The sequence below is a fragment of the Microtus oregoni genome, unplaced genomic scaffold, assembly GCF_018167655.1.
Source record: "Microtus oregoni isolate MIOR12 unplaced genomic scaffold, Mior012 000009F_ref0000495, whole genome shotgun sequence".
In the NCBI taxonomy this organism is placed as follows: domain Eukaryota; kingdom Metazoa; phylum Chordata; class Mammalia; order Rodentia; family Cricetidae; genus Microtus; species Microtus oregoni.
Genome location: NW_024543068.1, coordinates 46,222,577 through 46,239,671, shown reverse-complemented (window position 1 = coordinate 46,239,671; position 17,095 = coordinate 46,222,577). Strand labels below are relative to the sequence as shown.

The following is a 17,095-nucleotide window of genomic DNA, read 5'->3' as shown; positions in this document are numbered from 1 at the left end:
TGATTTGATGAAACAAGACTCCCCAAATGATCCACGAACCCTAAAACAATTTGTCCAACAAATAACAGGAAGCAATTTGGAGAAAACTCTGCCAAAATTCCCAAAATGATTGTTTATAAATGTTTATTTTCATTGATTAAAAGTGATTAATGGTTACAATCAATTTCAAAAAAGGAAGGAGGATATGATGTAGAGATGAATTCTTTGCATTGGTATGGATCTTAATACATATTTGAGGTTGATTTTGTTATACTATGTACACTATTTCTGCTCTTGTTTAAGGTACTGTGTACAGCTAATTAAAAAATGTAATGTGTAAGAAATACAGATTAACAGTCATCTATACTGTAGTTATGTTTGTTAGGTTTTCTAGATGAACAGAGATATATTTCAAATGAGTATCCTTCAAATCTTTCAAAGACCTACAGAACATAGCATTTAAAATGTTTTAAGAACTTAGACTTTTACTGATAGTGAGACATGTCTGCTTCTGGAAGCACCAATTGCTTCAAAGACATTGATGGACACTGAAGAAATTCGTTATAGAATGTGCATTCAATGTGACAAGGCTATCCATGTGGACAAGAAACTGCTCTTGCATGGAAAGCTTAATGGTATGCTATATGAACTGGACATGCAGAACCACAGAAAAGTTTAGCAAGACTACCAAAATTTCCAAAAAAAAAAAAAAATTAGAATGGTCCTCCAGGATTCCTGCTTCACAGAGGAAACTGCCAGACATTCTGCAGGGCACAGAAGAAACCAACTGATGGACTTTGCCATCACAAGGCAGAACAGATCTTCAAATTTCCTGCTTCATGGAAAAGTCTGCTAGATACTATGGGCCTGTAGGCTAAAGATGGATGCCCCAACATTACTGAAGAACTCTGGGTGACTGGCCAGGCAGCAAAATGTCTCTGTCAATTCTAGAACTTTGGAAGTTGCTTACAATGCACTTCCTGTTCCTTAGGTAATATTATATCCTTCTGTGGTATTTGAAGAGTTGAAGACAGATAGTTACAGTTATAGTTTTCCTTAGTCATGATAAAGGATAAATTAGATATAAAACTTTAGACTCACAAAGATAGGATAAATGATAGAGTATTTTCCTTAATATGCCAAATGTAAATGGACTAAATAGTGTAACTATAATTCTTTCTTGATAACTATTTTATTAAGGTAATTTTACTATGTTAAAGTTAAAACTTTCCTTTTTATTAAACAGAAGAGGGAGATTATGTGGGATGTCCTTCTGTGTTGCTTTCATTGGGTAATAAATAAAGCTGTTTTGGCCAATGGCTTAGCAGAGGAAACCCAGGTTGGAAATCCAAACAGAGATACAGAAAGAGTAGGTGGAGTCACAAGACACCATGTAGCTACCTAAAAAGAAGAACACACTGTTTTCTTACCAGTAGATCACAGCCTTGTGGTGATATGCAGATTAATTGAAATGAGTTAATTTAAGATGTAAGAGTTAGTTAATAAGAAGCCTGAGCTAACAGGACAAACAGTGTTATAATTAATATAGCTTCTGTGTGATTATTCGGATCTGGCAGCTGGGAAATGAACAAGCAGTCTCTGTTTACACTTTACAACCGAGACCTTCATTGTCTGAACTGCTCTCAACATTCTTATCTTCCAAGTTTCTACAGAACAGCTCACTGAGCTCTCAACACTCAATTGTTCTTTAGCCCAAAGTGCTAAAGTCCTTCCACAATCTTTCCAAAAACAAGTCTGTCACAGCAGTACCCAACTATCTTGGTACTAACTTGTCTTAGTAAAAGTTTCTATTACTGAGATGAAACACCATGACCGAAAGCAAGCTGGGAAGGAAAGGGTTTGTTTGTGTTGTACTTCCACATGGGAGTTTATTATTGTTGGAAGTCAGGACAGGAACTCAACAGGACAGGAACCTGGAGGCAGAAACTGATGCAGAGGCTCATAAAGGTGTGCTACTCATTGGCTTACTTGTCATGGCTAGCTCAACCTGCTTTCTTATAGAACCCAGGACCACCAGCCAAGTAACAGTTACAACCCACAATGGGAAGGGGCCTCCCCTATCAATCACTAATTAAGAAAATGCCCTACATTTGGATTTTATGGAGGCATTTTCTCAATTGAGGCTCCCTCCTTTCAGGTAACTGCACTGTGCAACAAGTTGACATAGAACTAGCTAGCATAACTCTTTAGGACTCAGCAATCATATACACACACTCAACCGGCAATGCAAACCACAGTCACCCAGAAAGATGAACACAAACATTCACATCAGCAGTGTTCTTACTAGGGTTGAAAACCATTCAAATCTGTCATATGTAGTTACTGCATATCTATGCACAGGAATATTATCTACCATTGAAAATGAAAAAACTACTGTGATACACACAGCATAGATTAATCTCACAAACAAAACCAGGGGGTCAGAAGTCATACTTTCAAACTCCTAGAAGTATGGGATAGAATAGTGGTTACAAAGGGATAATGGACATGAAAAATGTTGGTCAAAGGATACAAAATTTCAGTTAGGAGACATAAATTTAAGAGATTCACTGAACAAAATGACAGTCATCAACACCAGTGTGTTGTGTACTTGAAAACTGTGTGAGACCTTTCAATTGTCTGACACAAATAAACAGGAAGTAACGCATTGTTGAGCTTGACTTAGTTATTCTACAATGCACACCCATATCAAAACATGTCATATACAACAGACACATATGATTCCACTTGTCTATTAAAATAAATGCAAAACAAAAGGCATAGAATATAAAAATGCTACATATTTCTATAAACTTCTAAGTGCTAGCTGTGAGTTTTAAGGGGATCAATTGTAAAGTACTCAAAACCGTGGCGTATATAACCTGTAGGCAAGAGTCACATAAGAAAACAACACTGGCAGAATCATTAATAGACTAGACAGTGACGAGGAATCCCAGAGGAGGCAGCTGTCTAGTTACACACACTACTGTTTCTTTGCTGGCTTCCAGATGTGCATACTATCTGCAGGGATGCAAACAAGCTACATGTCAAGATCCCTATTCTTGCTTCTGAAGGATTTAAGTTCCGTGGGGCCAGAGAGCAAAGACAGTTCCAAAAAAAGGCATCTGAGTTCAGAATTCTCAGTTCATCTTTTACCAAAATTAAATACAAGATAAACCACTGTGTAACTGGCAATATGAGAAAGGAATCTGACAGTATCGTTTTACACTTACCAGAAGAAATGGGGATAAAGATGCTCATTCCTAGCACTGAGCTCCTTCCAAAAGCACAACATCCTAACATCAAAATAGAGGTTTGCTTGGTTTTGTAATTACTGTTATAGTTGTCTACAGATTTAATTTTAAAGGACTGACTTCAGGAACACCCAGCTTTACACCCCTCAACAGTAGGACAGCTTTCTCGCTGCTATTTAATGATAGGGTAGATTAAACTCATCAAGAACAATACTGACTTCACAATCACCAGGAACTATGAGCTTTCACCTTAGGTTATGTGAGGCAACACCTTTCAAGGCAGTCTAAAACCAAAACAAAAAAGCCTCAATGATTTGTACCCTGCCAGACAAAACATTGATACCAAAAGCTACAGAAAATAACTAGATCACACACATCACGTGCCCCAGAAATCAGACACTTCCCACTTTCAAGAGCCAAACCAGAGTGTGGGACAGGGTCTCATGGGATCCATTTGTCATCCTTACAAAAGCAGTGACCCTCAGACTGTGACAACTGGAAACTGTTTAGATATACTGGATTTGTGTGTCTTAAAGATCGTATCTATCTTGTTTCCCAAAAGAAAGCAAGCAAGCTCTACAAATTGAAAAATAAACATGATTTCCTATTCGCTTCTATTGTACATAGTGAAGGTGACGAAAGCAGGACAAAAGTCCACAATCACCAACTCACATGGTAACTGTTGGGTAAACCCCGTGTGGACAGCCAGAAGAGATTATTTCTAGTCAATTAACCATACAGGACACTGAGACTCCACACAGCTCCCAGTACAGATGTCAGCTACAACTGTGGTGACGGCTTTAGTTCTGGATTTCTCTTCAGTTGTTCCCTACTAACCTAATTCCACCTAACCACCCACGGTGAACAGACTCACAGAAGGCAGCGAAGCAGCCAGGCTTTCCAAAGGTCACCAGGAAGCAAATATTTGCCATCTTAACTGTAGAAACATCTTTTGGGGCTGCACACCTGTGTGTATCTGCTCCCTTCATTTGCCTCCCTTGAATTAGAGATTAATATCAGTAAGAAAAGCAGAAGCCAGCAAGACAAGGATGGGCAGATCTGCGCTTTATCAAGGAACGGTGGCACTGACTGACAGCTCGGTCAGTGATGGCCTTCTGGTCAGCAAAAGACGACCCATAAAAGCCGACTAGAGACTGATCCCCATAACTTAAAATGACCCAGACTCAGCTGAGAGTCACCTAAAGTATGGTAATGTAAACAGAAAATTATTCCCTGAGGACTAAGATTAAATCTCATATACCAATCCCAATCCCAACCCATGCACACACAACTCGTTCTTTCATTCATATATCTATATATATCTATATATATCTATATAGATATATATATATATATCAGTTTGCTGAGCGGGAGTCAGCATTCAAACATTATATATATATATATAGTTTGTTTTGTTTGGTCTTAGCTTTCACCATTGAATTCCTGGCCCTTGGAGAAAGGAAAAGGCAAACAGCATTGCTAATCTGAGACATTATGCTAAGCACACTTTTGTGAGTTCTGTCTTACCGTGATGTGGAAAGAAAACTGGCCCACGTGGTAATTAACTTGCCAAGGTCCCATAGACACAGGGCAGAACTGTGATTCACAGTCAGTTCCACCCCATCCCAAAGCTGCCTTCTCTGCACAATGTCAGCTTCACTTCACCTGTGACACATGGGGAAACAGCATCTGTGTGAACTCCAGGCTGGACAGAACTGCAGCATCTCAAGCACCATAGCAGTTGGCTGAGCGGGAGGCAGCATTCAAACATGATCCCCTGGCACTTCCAGCGTTCCTCTGAGCACTCCTCCACCAAGCCAGGAAAGGGAAGAGTGTCTCCGCCCACAGGACAACTGCCTCAGCCCCAGTGGTGTTAAACATACTTAGAGCTTCATAACTCTTGGCTCAGACACACTGATGTTCACACACTAGGATTTAGCCCATGGAAGTCTGAATACAGTTTGATTTAAAACGAGGAGGGAGATCTTGACGGAATTCCAGGAACCCATACATGACATAAATGTCTACCACAGTCAAATCTGAAGGGAGACGCTACATATGAGCTGCGAGATCATTAGAACCTCTGCTGGCTCAGGATCAGGGAGCCCAAATATGGAATTTGTCTCAAAAGGGGAATCTAGAAACAGGAGGGGATGGGAAGACAACAGGCATTCACCAGGGACCCAGGGGTGAAGGAGTAAAATCCTTTCAATATGGGGGAGGAGAGTTTACTGAAAGTTCACAGGGGACCTTAGAGGCCCCACAGATATGGAGAAATAAGTAAGCCAGATGTTTTCCAGTAGCAGAAGCTGATGTGTAAGCCCCTTTTAAAACTCTCAGGCCACCACACATTTTTTTCCCATTCTTTAAATTGAGCTGTAATTCATACACCACAAAATTACACTTTTAAAGTATGCAACTCAATAGTTACCAAAAATTATGTAACCATCACCATCTAATTCCAAAACATTACATCACCCCCAAAAGCAAAACCCCAAGCTCACCAGAGTCACTTCCTGTTTCACACTCATTTCGAACACCCTGGGCTTTCTCTTCTGGGCAGTTCAGAAGGAATTCTGGGGCCGCTCTTCTTCACAGAGTAGGCTCAAGGCTCAGCAATGTTGTAGTGTGAATCCAAACTTCATTCCTCTTCACGGAAAGACTGTTTGCCATTGTAGGGACATACTTTGTCTTGTTTGTTTGCTGGTTAATGGAGGAAGGTTTTTTACCATCTTTGAGCTCTATGACTAATGCTGCTATAAATATTCACTCCTAAAAGTTTATCTTGACATGCTTGCACTTCCTTTGGGAATATTCTTAGGAGTTGGGGGGGGGCTTCTTTTCGTAGACCATGTTTTACGTTTTGAAGGGCCATCCAGCTGTTTTCCAAACTGCCTGCACAGTTCACATTCCACCAATACTCTTCGTGAAGGCCCAATTATTCCCTGTGTCTTCGGCTCACAGTCACTCTGATAGATGGGAGGTGTCTCCTTGTGGTTTTGATTTACATTTCCTTGCTAACTAATGGCACTGAGCAAATTTTCACAGTCCTCTTTAAAGGAATAGCTATGCAAATTTCTATCTACTTTCAAATTGGGTGATTAGCCTCTTTATTGTTGAATGGTGAGAGTTCTTTCTTGCTATTTTTGAAACTCTAGGGAGAAACTCTCTTCCTGGAAAGTCCTTCTCATTACCCAGCATTCTTCCATGGAGCTGCCACAAGAGTTCCACTGTGCAAGGACGATGGTGTTCTATCATCAACTCAACTCTCCCTCCCTGAGCCAGTCCTCCCCCTTTGCAATCAATCCCCTTCTACCGCCCACAAACATCTCTCCTGCCATCATCAGAACCTACCTGTAACCTTAGTGAATTTCCAGAATCTAGAAAGCACGGAACATATGTTTTGGACCACCACTACAGGATCTCTAAGACTCATGCTGAGCAAGGCACCATTTCTTGTTTTGTGCACCTTGACCGTCATCCACACAGACACAACTGCTTATCCCCGTGGTCCTACTGCATCATACCACCAACCCAAAATGTCCTGCGTGTGCAGAAGAGTAGGGTTCCCTATTCACACTACCACACCTCTGCCCCTTTCTGGAGATTTTCTTAGCTACCATGGCTTAAAACTCTCTCTCTGCAGTACACGCCAGTGGTCCCTTACAGAATTCATTAATCAACCAATATCCAGAAAATGCCCCTAACATTTTAGGAATATAGTAGGTGAGGCCACTTCATCCGTATTAGTATTAGAGAGCATATTGGAATTGTTAGTACATCCTAATTTAGTGGAACATCCCCTATGATTCATAAACAAACTCAATAATGCTTTGTGATGTGGGAAACCCTGAATAGAATGACTATGAGGGAGTATCTGTTGACAGCATTCAATGGGGTACCCCTCAGTTTTTTTGATATGACACTGCACATGCTGAGCGTCTCTATATGAGAGGAAAATAATAGGTAGGGTTCCCCAAACTGATATCTGCTCTAGAAGAACACACCTATTAACGTCCACCCCAACAGCATCCTTCCAACACACTCAGAACTGCTGAGCTAATCCAATTATTGCACAATTCTATCAGCGGGACAACACTGAGGAGAAAACACTCTTTATATGGAGACAACAAAGTCTATTTGCTTTGTTTTCTAATGTCATCTGCTGGTAGACACTCTTAGCATGTTACCAAAAAGAATACACATGGACGCATAATGTGTAAAAGCTGTCTGCTTTTTAAAGAATTTTTGAAATGAAGAACAAATAACAAACAAATGTATTTTAGAACTGAGCTAGTGCAGAGTTCCAGGGACTTTTTTTTTTGTTTAAAGCGTTCTCAGGAAGGCTCAGAAGGGTGCTGGGTTTTGACTCCCTGTGACCCATCACCGACAGTGACAACCAAAGAGAAATGAAATATGATAATGATTGTCGCACAATAGACGTATTAAGAGAACAAAGACACCAGGGAGTTCCTGCTGAGAAAAGTCAACAACAGTGTCAAGAAAGGGACTACTCACACTCCTGAAAGAAAACAATCAGAAGAGCAGCAAAAGTAAGCGTACCACCCAAAATACACACATCAAGTTATGGGGAGGAGGGTTGAAGCTGGAGCACGGCTCCTGCTAGGAGAACCACTGAATCTTAAGACTGGAATTGCTCCTTCTCTAGGTGCTGATTGCAGTCAGGAAGGCAGGCTAGGGCCTTCAGTTTTATTTACTAAAACATTAAGAGGCACACTTGAGTTTTTGAATAGGCTTCTGATCTACTGATAAGTTTCCCCACTGTTAATCATTTTAATGCTAAAACAAAGCACAAATGGAAAGCTAAGATAAAGCTGAGGGCTGGCTAGCTGGGATTCTGTTGGCCTGGTAACAGAAGTGGTAGTGAAAGTGCTAACTGATCTCACATGCCCAGATTTGGGTGCTGCATTATATAAACTTCATTTCTTCCCCAGAAACCGTCCTGCCTCAAGGAGGCTCCTGGTGACTCTCTGATGCAAACTAGTTAAAAATGCAGACACAATCTACCTAGGTCATAGCAAGTCATTGCAAGTCATAGTAAGATCTCCCTGCACAGGACCATCCACAGTGTGGGAGACAAGGAAAAATGCTTTGGATTGGTTGAGTCCAAACAATGGTAAAAAGATAATTCACTCTGGCACTCTGCTGATAACGCACAGCAGCCTCTGAAAGCTGTAGGTCACTCCAAGGCCATCATCTTTCAGAAAGCATGGAAGATCTTGACTAAGTCTGATCACCATGGGTCAACTGGCACGGGGTCCACTTCCCACTTCTAGAAGGCCTGAGCAAGCTGTGTGTTCAGAGAAAGCATCAGTAAAACTCCTTTTAAAATGTGCATTCTGGTCATTTTAGCTGTCCCTTAAACAACATCGTTCCAGCCATCAGTGCTGTGTGCAAACTAAATGCTAAGAGCCTCAAAAAGAGAATACTTGTTGGACTTAACCTGTTGTGCTACGTTGCTGTAGTTGTAGGAAATGTCATGACCAAAAACAACTTGGGGAAGAAAGGGTTCATTCGGTTTACGTGTCCCAATCACAGTTCATCGCTGAAGGAGGTCTGGGCAGGAATTCAAGCAGGAACATAGGCAGGATCCTTGGAGGAACACTGCTTACTGGCTTGCTACCATGTCTTGCTCAACTTGCTTAAAGAACCCAGGAACACTATTCAGGGTGCTACCACCCACATTGGACTTGAGCCTCCCACATCAATTATAAGCAAGAGACTGTCCCAGAGATTTGTATACATATAAGGATCACCAATCTCTCTCTACCAAAGCATGATCACCATGTCTACCAAAAGGGGCAATCTTATCTTTTTGTAAAATCGTACATCCGAAAAGCGACTAGAATCAGTAAAAAGAGGAAGGAAAGTTGGCACGTGGCCTGGAGTTCAAAATGCTTACAGCAATTAAGAAACCCTGCTTCTACTATGAAGAACTAAAATCCTGACAATTTGGAACAGCCCTCATCTCTTTCTCCTCCAATACAAATACGTGATTCTATAGACATGGGAACAGCCCAGCACCACCTGAGACTAGTTAGAAACACAAACTGCTGTACCTCTGTTCTAAACCTAGAGACTGAAAGTGGAAACCAGCAATCTACGGGTTAGCAAGGCCTAATGCTCATATTTGGAAAGCTCTGCTCTTGGCTCAGGGTGTGTTTCTAGGGAAGCTCAGGGCCCTCATTAAATCCCTGTTAACTGGGGGGCATGCAGTCTCTCCTGTCCTTGCCACTTAAATTGGTGTTTAATCTCACAGACTGTTTTCACCAAAGACAGGTTGAGTCCTCAGTTCAAGGTCACTATGAGGAGAGGAGAGAGCTCTAAGGCAGGACTTGCTGATTTCCTCACCAGCCTGGAATCACAAAGGAAAGAAAGCCTTGCTGACACAGACAATTCTGGGGCCCCAGGCCTGTGAGCAGTGTTAGCACAGGCCCCAGGGTCTCCTCCATTATACCACACTGCCTCCCTCAGACAGAAAAGAGGGATTTCCACCCCATAAACCCAAGAGAAGCTGGGCAAGGTGTGTAAATCGCTGTTTCCACAGATCTCAGCAGCTAAACCTTGTAGTGAAGACTGCATAGGAGAAGGAGACTTGGCTCTGTCATCATCAAGAATAAACAGACTTTTTTAAACCTGGGTACAGTACTGAGCAACAATACGGAAGGTGCAGACACCGCCTTGTGTTTCCTTAGCTCTCTCCATTTCCACAGCACCATTCAAGGCTCACAACTGCCACGGAGAGCAATGGTGTCACCACCATCTCCTATTTGTTACAAAGACAAAATGAGAAAAGCCCTGAACTTCAGAGTGGCATTAGCTTGCCCACCAGGCCTGGCATCGGGGAAATCTGGGGCTCCGCTCTGTCTGTCTGTCTGTCTGTCTGACTGACTGTAGAACCTGTGTGGCATAGCCCCACCAGTGGAATCCGGACATCTGGAAATTCTCCCCATATGTGCACTCCCCAAGGGAGAACCCAAGAGAAAAGCGTACAGCAGAAACAGTGAGGTCCTTAAACACTAACCCTTCCTCACAGGGCCCCTTTAAACACTTCACACACCAACCAGCCAAGGTGCTCAGCCAAAAGCGAGGAAAGGAAGAAGAGAAAATCAAAAAGGGAAGGAAGAAAGAGAGAGAGGCTTATTTCTAGCCTGCATAATCATTCCGGGCTTCCTCCCATAGCAGCCTCCTAGTCAAGGCAAACAACCACTCAGAGCCCAGGCTGAAGCTCCTCCGCACACTTCAACCCCGCTTCTCCACCTTCCCCAACACCCCACCCTGTTATGACAACTCCGCTCTGACTGGTGTGTAGGCAAAACCCTAAAACTCAAAACAAAAAGTGAAAAAAGTGGACCCAGGACGAACGAACACAGACATCCTCCACATACGTGCACTATGCTACAGCCAGGCTCAGACCCTCCAGTCTCCCAAAAGACCTTAGGAGCCCATGTAATGAAGCAAACAGCCCTCTGCCCCTGGCTTTGCTCCTTCCCACAAAGTCCGGGTGGAAGAATGCTAGAAAGAGGAGAGGGTTGCTGTGAAGTCCATGGCAAACAAGCTCCCATGCACTCTTCCTGAAGAATTGGGCACCATTCTAAACTCTCTAACTGACCTTTGGGTCCTGGGGTCTGTAATGATGTAAACCTGCGAAAAGTCGGGAGGCAGGGGGAAGCAAGCTAACATCTACCCCAGACCTAAATAAAAAAATAAAAATAAAAAATAAAAAAAATTAAAAAAAAAAACCCGGGGCTCAGAGGAGGCCTTGACCTAGCCCCCTGACCATTTCTTAGGTTAGGAACAGGAGCAAAAAAGATATGGGGGCCAGAAGCCTGTCCCGCAAGAAGTATCTGCCTCAGTTTTGGCAGCGACGATCTTCCTAGAAGACAGCAGGATTCATAGATTGGGGTGATTTGCTGATTTCAGCTGAGAGAGCTCTGACTAGGGGCGCAGCGACCCACAGAGTTCTCCATAACCAGAGCCTCCAGGCGGCACCCTTGGGGGCCTTTCTGTCGAGCCTGCCGTGCAATCCTAAGGGCTCCGCTCTGCCACCAACTTTCTCACAGGAAACTGTCCTCTAGGCTAAGACCAATATTTCTTGCACTCCAGGTCCCGGGTTCGGGGAGAACCAGCGAGCCAGATCCCTTTTCGCGCGCACAAAGCAGCTGCGCCAGGCGTGCAGCCCCCTCTTTCCGCCGCCCTCCAACTTGCTCGCGCCACTCTCCGCGCGCCTACCCTCTGCGCCTGCCCCTCGGCGCGCATCCCAGCCGGCAGCTACCGTAGCTGCCACTGTACGCCGGGTGGCCTGGCCTCCCCGCGTCCCCGAGCTTACCGTGCAGCCCGGCTCGTGCTCGGGCGGTGCCTAGTGCGCGGCACGCGTCCCAACCGGAGACACTGCTCCCCCGCGACTGCCCCGCGCGGAGACCGGGGCTGAGGACCAGGCTGGCCCGGCTCGACTGCTGGCTGCTCGTTGCTTGCCGCTCCCGCGCGGGCTCCTGCTGCCGCGCGGCGAGGAGGGAGGGGTCGGGGAAACTCCTGGCAACTCCAAGTCCCGGCACCGGAGCTCCAGCTGCAGCCTCGCGCCAGCCCGCTGCCGCGAGTGCGAGCTAGCGAAGCCAACCTGCCCCCGCCGCTGCCTATGAGCATGCCCAGTGCGGCCGTGGGCGAGCCAGAGCGCCCTGGCACGGGGCAAAGATCGGTGGCAGAGGGCTCGGGGACGGGCTTCAGGCTTGGAGCCCAGGGGCGCGGGTCAGCGAGAGCAAGGCAGTGAGAGTCGCAGGGTTGTGAGAAGTTTGTGGGCTGGAAAGGTGGGCTGATTTTGCGAACCTCTGCCAGCCGGTATTAAAGGACAACCAGAAAAGACGCTACAGGAATGTGGGCCCAGCAGGTGGGGTTTTATTCAGTCCCAAGCTTACCAAGGGTGACAAAATCCAAGAGCTAATGGGGCCTGGCAAGCCCAGTAAATGAGGGAAGCGGGAAGGCGGAGGCCAGTTTAAGAGAGCTCTGCAGGCAGCGCAGCTGTCCTGCTAGAAATGTCCACTGCTTTCATGAAAGAATTAAGACCTGGGTTTGCTGGATTTTATTTTATGAAAAAATAGATAATTGGTCGACATATAGCTTTTTTCATGCAAAATATTACGGTTACTGAACCTTGCCATAGAATTAAGTAGTAATAACAACAACAAAATAACAATAATAACAACACTCTAGAGTCTAGACCAAAAATCCATGGCTGGGTCCAGTGGCTGCTCAGCCAGTTTGAACCAAAGAGTTCTACAAAGAGATGCTAAGAGCCTGCCCAGGGTGGTTTAGGAAGGTGCTGGAAAGGATCCAAGATGATTCAGACTGCCTTCAAAGTGCAAAGGGAAATAGGTTTTCCTGACAGAAGCGAGCTAACGCTAAATGCTGGCACATTCGGAGAGGGACTAGCGTGGAAAGGGGCTTTGAGAACTAACTGTGAGGACGCTTCAGGAGTATGAACATCTGACTGGGAGGTCACTGCAAGATAAGCTAGACTCAATCTAGCTGCCAGAGAGCCCCTTCAAGGCATTTTAGATTTCGAAGCAAACGGAAACCCCCATGCTACCAGTCCTGCCTTTACTTAAAATTTTGATATTTTTATCATGCATTTTTGCATTGATTTCTTTCTTTTTAAATACCGCATTAAAACTTTAAACTGATTGCCAAGTTCTTTGGTCAGCCTTTTCGTTTTGTGTCCTACCTCATCCAGGCCTGACCCTGCTTAGCTGGAGTAAAAGCAGCAAGATGTAGTACATTCAGAGAAATGGAACAAGGTGGGCTCAGAGGTCCTGATTGCCAATCTGTGATGGCAGCACTTTATTTGGTAGAATGTTTTGGAACCAACTGAGATGCTGGGGTGCGGGGGAAGCTATATAATCCAAAGATAACTCTTCTGGGAAGATGTGTTGAGCAGTAGTTTGGAATGTACGTGGGAAGGGAAGAATGGGAATTGGTTATGACATGGTCACTGTTTTATGAAAATCAGAGGCATTTCCTTGATAAAGCCATCCATATGCTGCCTATCTCAGAAAGATATGGCTGGGTTACCTTTTCACCAAAAAGTAATAAACGGTGTTTTTGCTGCAATCCCAGCCATGCCTCCACCAAGAATTATGGTAAGCAAGTGGCTTCTCTTCCAAGCTCTTTTCCTCATCTGTGAATCAGAAGACAATTCTCATTATTTATGAGAGAGTTAGAAGAAGTTACGTGTGATTTTGTTTTTTTTTTAATAGACTTTATGCAATAGGAAAGCACTGACCGAGATCATTATAAATAAAGCTAGACTCAACATAAGAAGTCTCGGCTGTAGTACGAAAGTTGTCTAAAATAGCAAATTTCATCCATTTGAAAAGATTTTTTTTAAAAAAATCTGAATTTGCTAATAAAACCCTGGAATCAGTTGTTGAGGAGCTCAGCTGTTTTGTTTACTAAGATCCGCTGATAATCCCTCTCGGCCTCAGTATTGAAGATCGATATAAAATGACTGTGCTCTCTGTACAAAGCGCCTTCTAACTCTGGAACACTTTGTCAGCGTAGTGTCTGCTTCAACTAGACACCTGGGGCTTCCCTCGGTGCCCTGTGGTGAATCTCTTTACAGAGAAGCTCATCAATTGCTCCTTTCACAGAGAACAGACTACCCTTTATCTATTGGAAGTATTTTAAGCATGCAGAACTCTCAAAGGAGGGAGAAAAAATGCTTGAGTGTTTACACAGAAGCTTTCCAGAAGTTCTGGAAACCAGGAAGTACCTAGCCCAGGACCTATCGCAAACAGGTAGTTATAAATATTTACAAAATAAATAAAAGTTTCCATCATCAAAATCTTCCGGTTCTCTGTTCACCTCCTCTAGTTCCTAAGAATTATTGTTTTAAAAGTCATAATAATAATGTCATCAAGAACAAGAACAGGATGTAAACATTTATATAGGGAGGGGCTCACAAGAAAAATATTTTGCTTGTGTTTGATAATGCGTGTGTGTATGCATGTGTGCATGTGAGCGTGTGCGTTAGGGACTGAACTAACTGCTTCATGCACTTTGTCTTTCAGCTTATTTAAAATGGTCACATTTTAAAATTTGTGTGAGTAAATGTCAAATGGCATTTTTTAAACACATTGCAAAGGAACTCATCTCAGAGTGAAGCCAGTTCGCACCCTGTAGAAAGATAGCATTGTCTTTTCCTTGCACATGGTTACAGAAATGGCCAAGTGGATGACAGCAAGCACAGACCTTATTTTTGTCTTTGAAGTTTAATCTGGAAATGATAGAAATAAAAAAGACACTGTTGTTCAACAAACTGCCAAGTTAAAACTCTTCTAACTGACAGCATTGTGAGAAAGAGGGAAGACATAAAAGGGGTCTTTTCTTTTTCCTTTGTGGGACAGGCAATATCATGGTTGCAAGGAGACACCAGACCCTTTTGTGGGTATTAAGTGATGCAAAACAATGATTTCATCTACAGTGCCCTAGCGCTCACTGTGAACCTCAATCTATGTTGTAGGTCCTGTAAGGCTGTATGCAGAGGAAGCGCTGTCTAAATATTGAACAGATTTGAGTAGGTGACTCCTGCCTCTAATACTAGCACAGCTGAAGCAGAGACAGGGGATTTGCCATGAGTTCAGGGGTTATATAACATGACTATATCTCAAAAGCCAATAAACAAACACACAGAATGAATTGACATGGTCAGAGTTTGATACGGGGGATTGATGTCATAGGACAGTGTAGTGATACTTTATTTGTATTTTAATAAACAAATATCGCCTGCAGTTCAGAGAGTAAAACAGCCACACTGGTCAGGATTACAGACAAGGCAGTGGTGACACACACCTTTAATCCCAGTACCCACACTATTTTGCCATAGAAACCTGATGGTATTGGTGCATGCCTTTAAGCCCAGCCCTAGAGAGGAATATAAGACAGGAGGAGATAGCTCTCACACACAGTCTCATTTTGAGATTCCTGGAGGCAGGATCACCATTTCAGACTGAGGAGGTAGAGGTAAGAGCCAATGGCTGGCTGTTTCGCTTTTCTGACCTTCAGGTTGAACCCCAATTTCTGTCTCTAGGTCTTTATTAATCTTGTTACAGGACAGTGTTTTAATAGCTTCATTTAATATATAATGGTGCCAATCAATCGTACTATACATATAGAACTAAAAACACCTCTAATCTCTACATTTTTAAACATTCTTCTATATTGCATAGTTAATACCTTCTCAGATTTTCATTTGGATGGTGTGAATTTAGATTAAAAAAGGAACAACTTTGAAATCTATCATCTTACTAACTCTTAAGTTGAACAGTATCTAACTACCATGCTTGTTAGCATAAACTATTAAATATTGGAAATCTCATATGGTTCAATTTTGGTTTTGGGGGGGGGGTTGTTGTTGTTGTTTTTTCTCGAGATAGGGTTTCTCTATGCAATGGTCCTAGCTGTCCTGGAACTAGCTCTTGTAGATCAGGCTGGCCTCGAACTCAAAGAGATCCACCTGCATCTGCCTCCCAAGTGCTGGGATTAAAGGCGTGCACCAACACCACTGGCTTCAATTTTACTTTTTTATATCCATTCAAATTAGTGTTTATAGACCTAGAAGCATCTACTTTTTAAAGTTATTTGTATATGGGCATCATGATGGTCACTTCTGTCTGTGAGCCCCTGTGAGCTCGTCTAGGTTGAAGTCTGTCAGTTATATTCCCCTGATGTCCTCAACTCCTCTGACTTCTACATTTCTTCCTCTTCCTCTTCCAAGCAGAGAGACTAAATGGAGATCTCAACTTCAACTTGGCTGTGGGTCTCTGCATCTTCTCCTATCAGCTACCCTTCAGTAGCCAAAGAATCTATTCCTTTTTTGTAGACCAGGCTGGCCTCGAACTCCCAGAGATCCTTCTGCCTGCCTCTGCCTCCCGAGTGTTGGGATTAAAGGCGTGTGCCAGCACCGCCCGGCCCAAAGAATCTATTCTTTAAGCTGCTCATTTTCCAACAAAAGTGATGTCAGTAATCTAGCCCCAAGAAATCTATTAAGTTTCTCAGTTTTAAAGTGGTACCAAGTGTGCCTGGGAGTCACATGGAAGAGGAAAATGTCCCTCTTCCTCTCTGTGTGAGAACAGCAGCAAAACTTTAGTTGGTCCTGAAGTAGGTCAGGAGAATGTAGTTCTCTTCTTCTTCTTCTTCTTCTTCTTCTTCTTCCTCTTCCTCTTCCTCTTCCTCTTCCTCGGCACTTTGCCTTCCTACCAATCCCCTGCAAAATTCACTCATCCACCCTCTCTCCTCCACTCCTCCCCACTCACCCTCTCTCCTCCCCTCCTCCCCATCCACCCACTCCCCCCCCCCCCCACACACACACACTCAGCTATTCCCCTCCTTCTGGCCTTGGTTTTTCTCACTTAGTTTGTCCATTGTTCTCCATAACTAAGAATCAATGCAACTTTAGTGTATTGCAACTGAGAACTGAATATAACTACTCTGTTAGATTAACCTATGCTTCTGTGTGGGAAACTGACTACTCTTCTAAGACATCTACGATTAAAACTCCAATTTATTATTTCAGAGAATAATAATAAATAATAAATACTTAGAGGACGGAACATGGCAAAATAAAAAGCTGTCGTGTGGGGTCCAGCGGAAGAGTGACTGCTCCCCATATACAACGCCCTATGTTTGAGCCTCTGGTGCACGAAACAAGAAATATACACACATGCATATACTTTGTGATTCTGTGCTATTGTTTTTTTCAAAACTATAGATTCTCCTAAACTTTTAGGTTCTGTTTTATTTTCAGAGTAGTTCTCTTGGCAGTAGCAGGAGGCTTTCCAGCTAGTTAC

The 17,095-nt window shown here is 43.4% G+C and overlaps 1 protein-coding gene across 2 annotated transcripts in view; it reads right to left on the bottom strand.

Moving 5' to 3' along the window:
* Window positions 1-11,855, bottom strand: part of Stxbp6 (syntaxin binding protein 6) — a 216,610-nt gene extending 204,755 nt beyond the window's left edge. Inside the window, exons 1-2 of one of the 2 annotated variants that reach the window (XM_041658578.1) lie at window positions 11,584-11,691; window positions 5,738-5,936 (exon numbers count right to left, since the gene is read on the bottom strand). The gene's annotated coding sequence lies outside the window, so the exon portion shown is untranslated. Of the gene's footprint in view, window positions 1-5,737; window positions 5,937-11,583 lie in introns of both variants that reach the window. The other variant, XM_041658579.1, reaches the window with a different exon arrangement.
* Window positions 11,856-17,095: the final 5,240 nt, after the last annotated feature.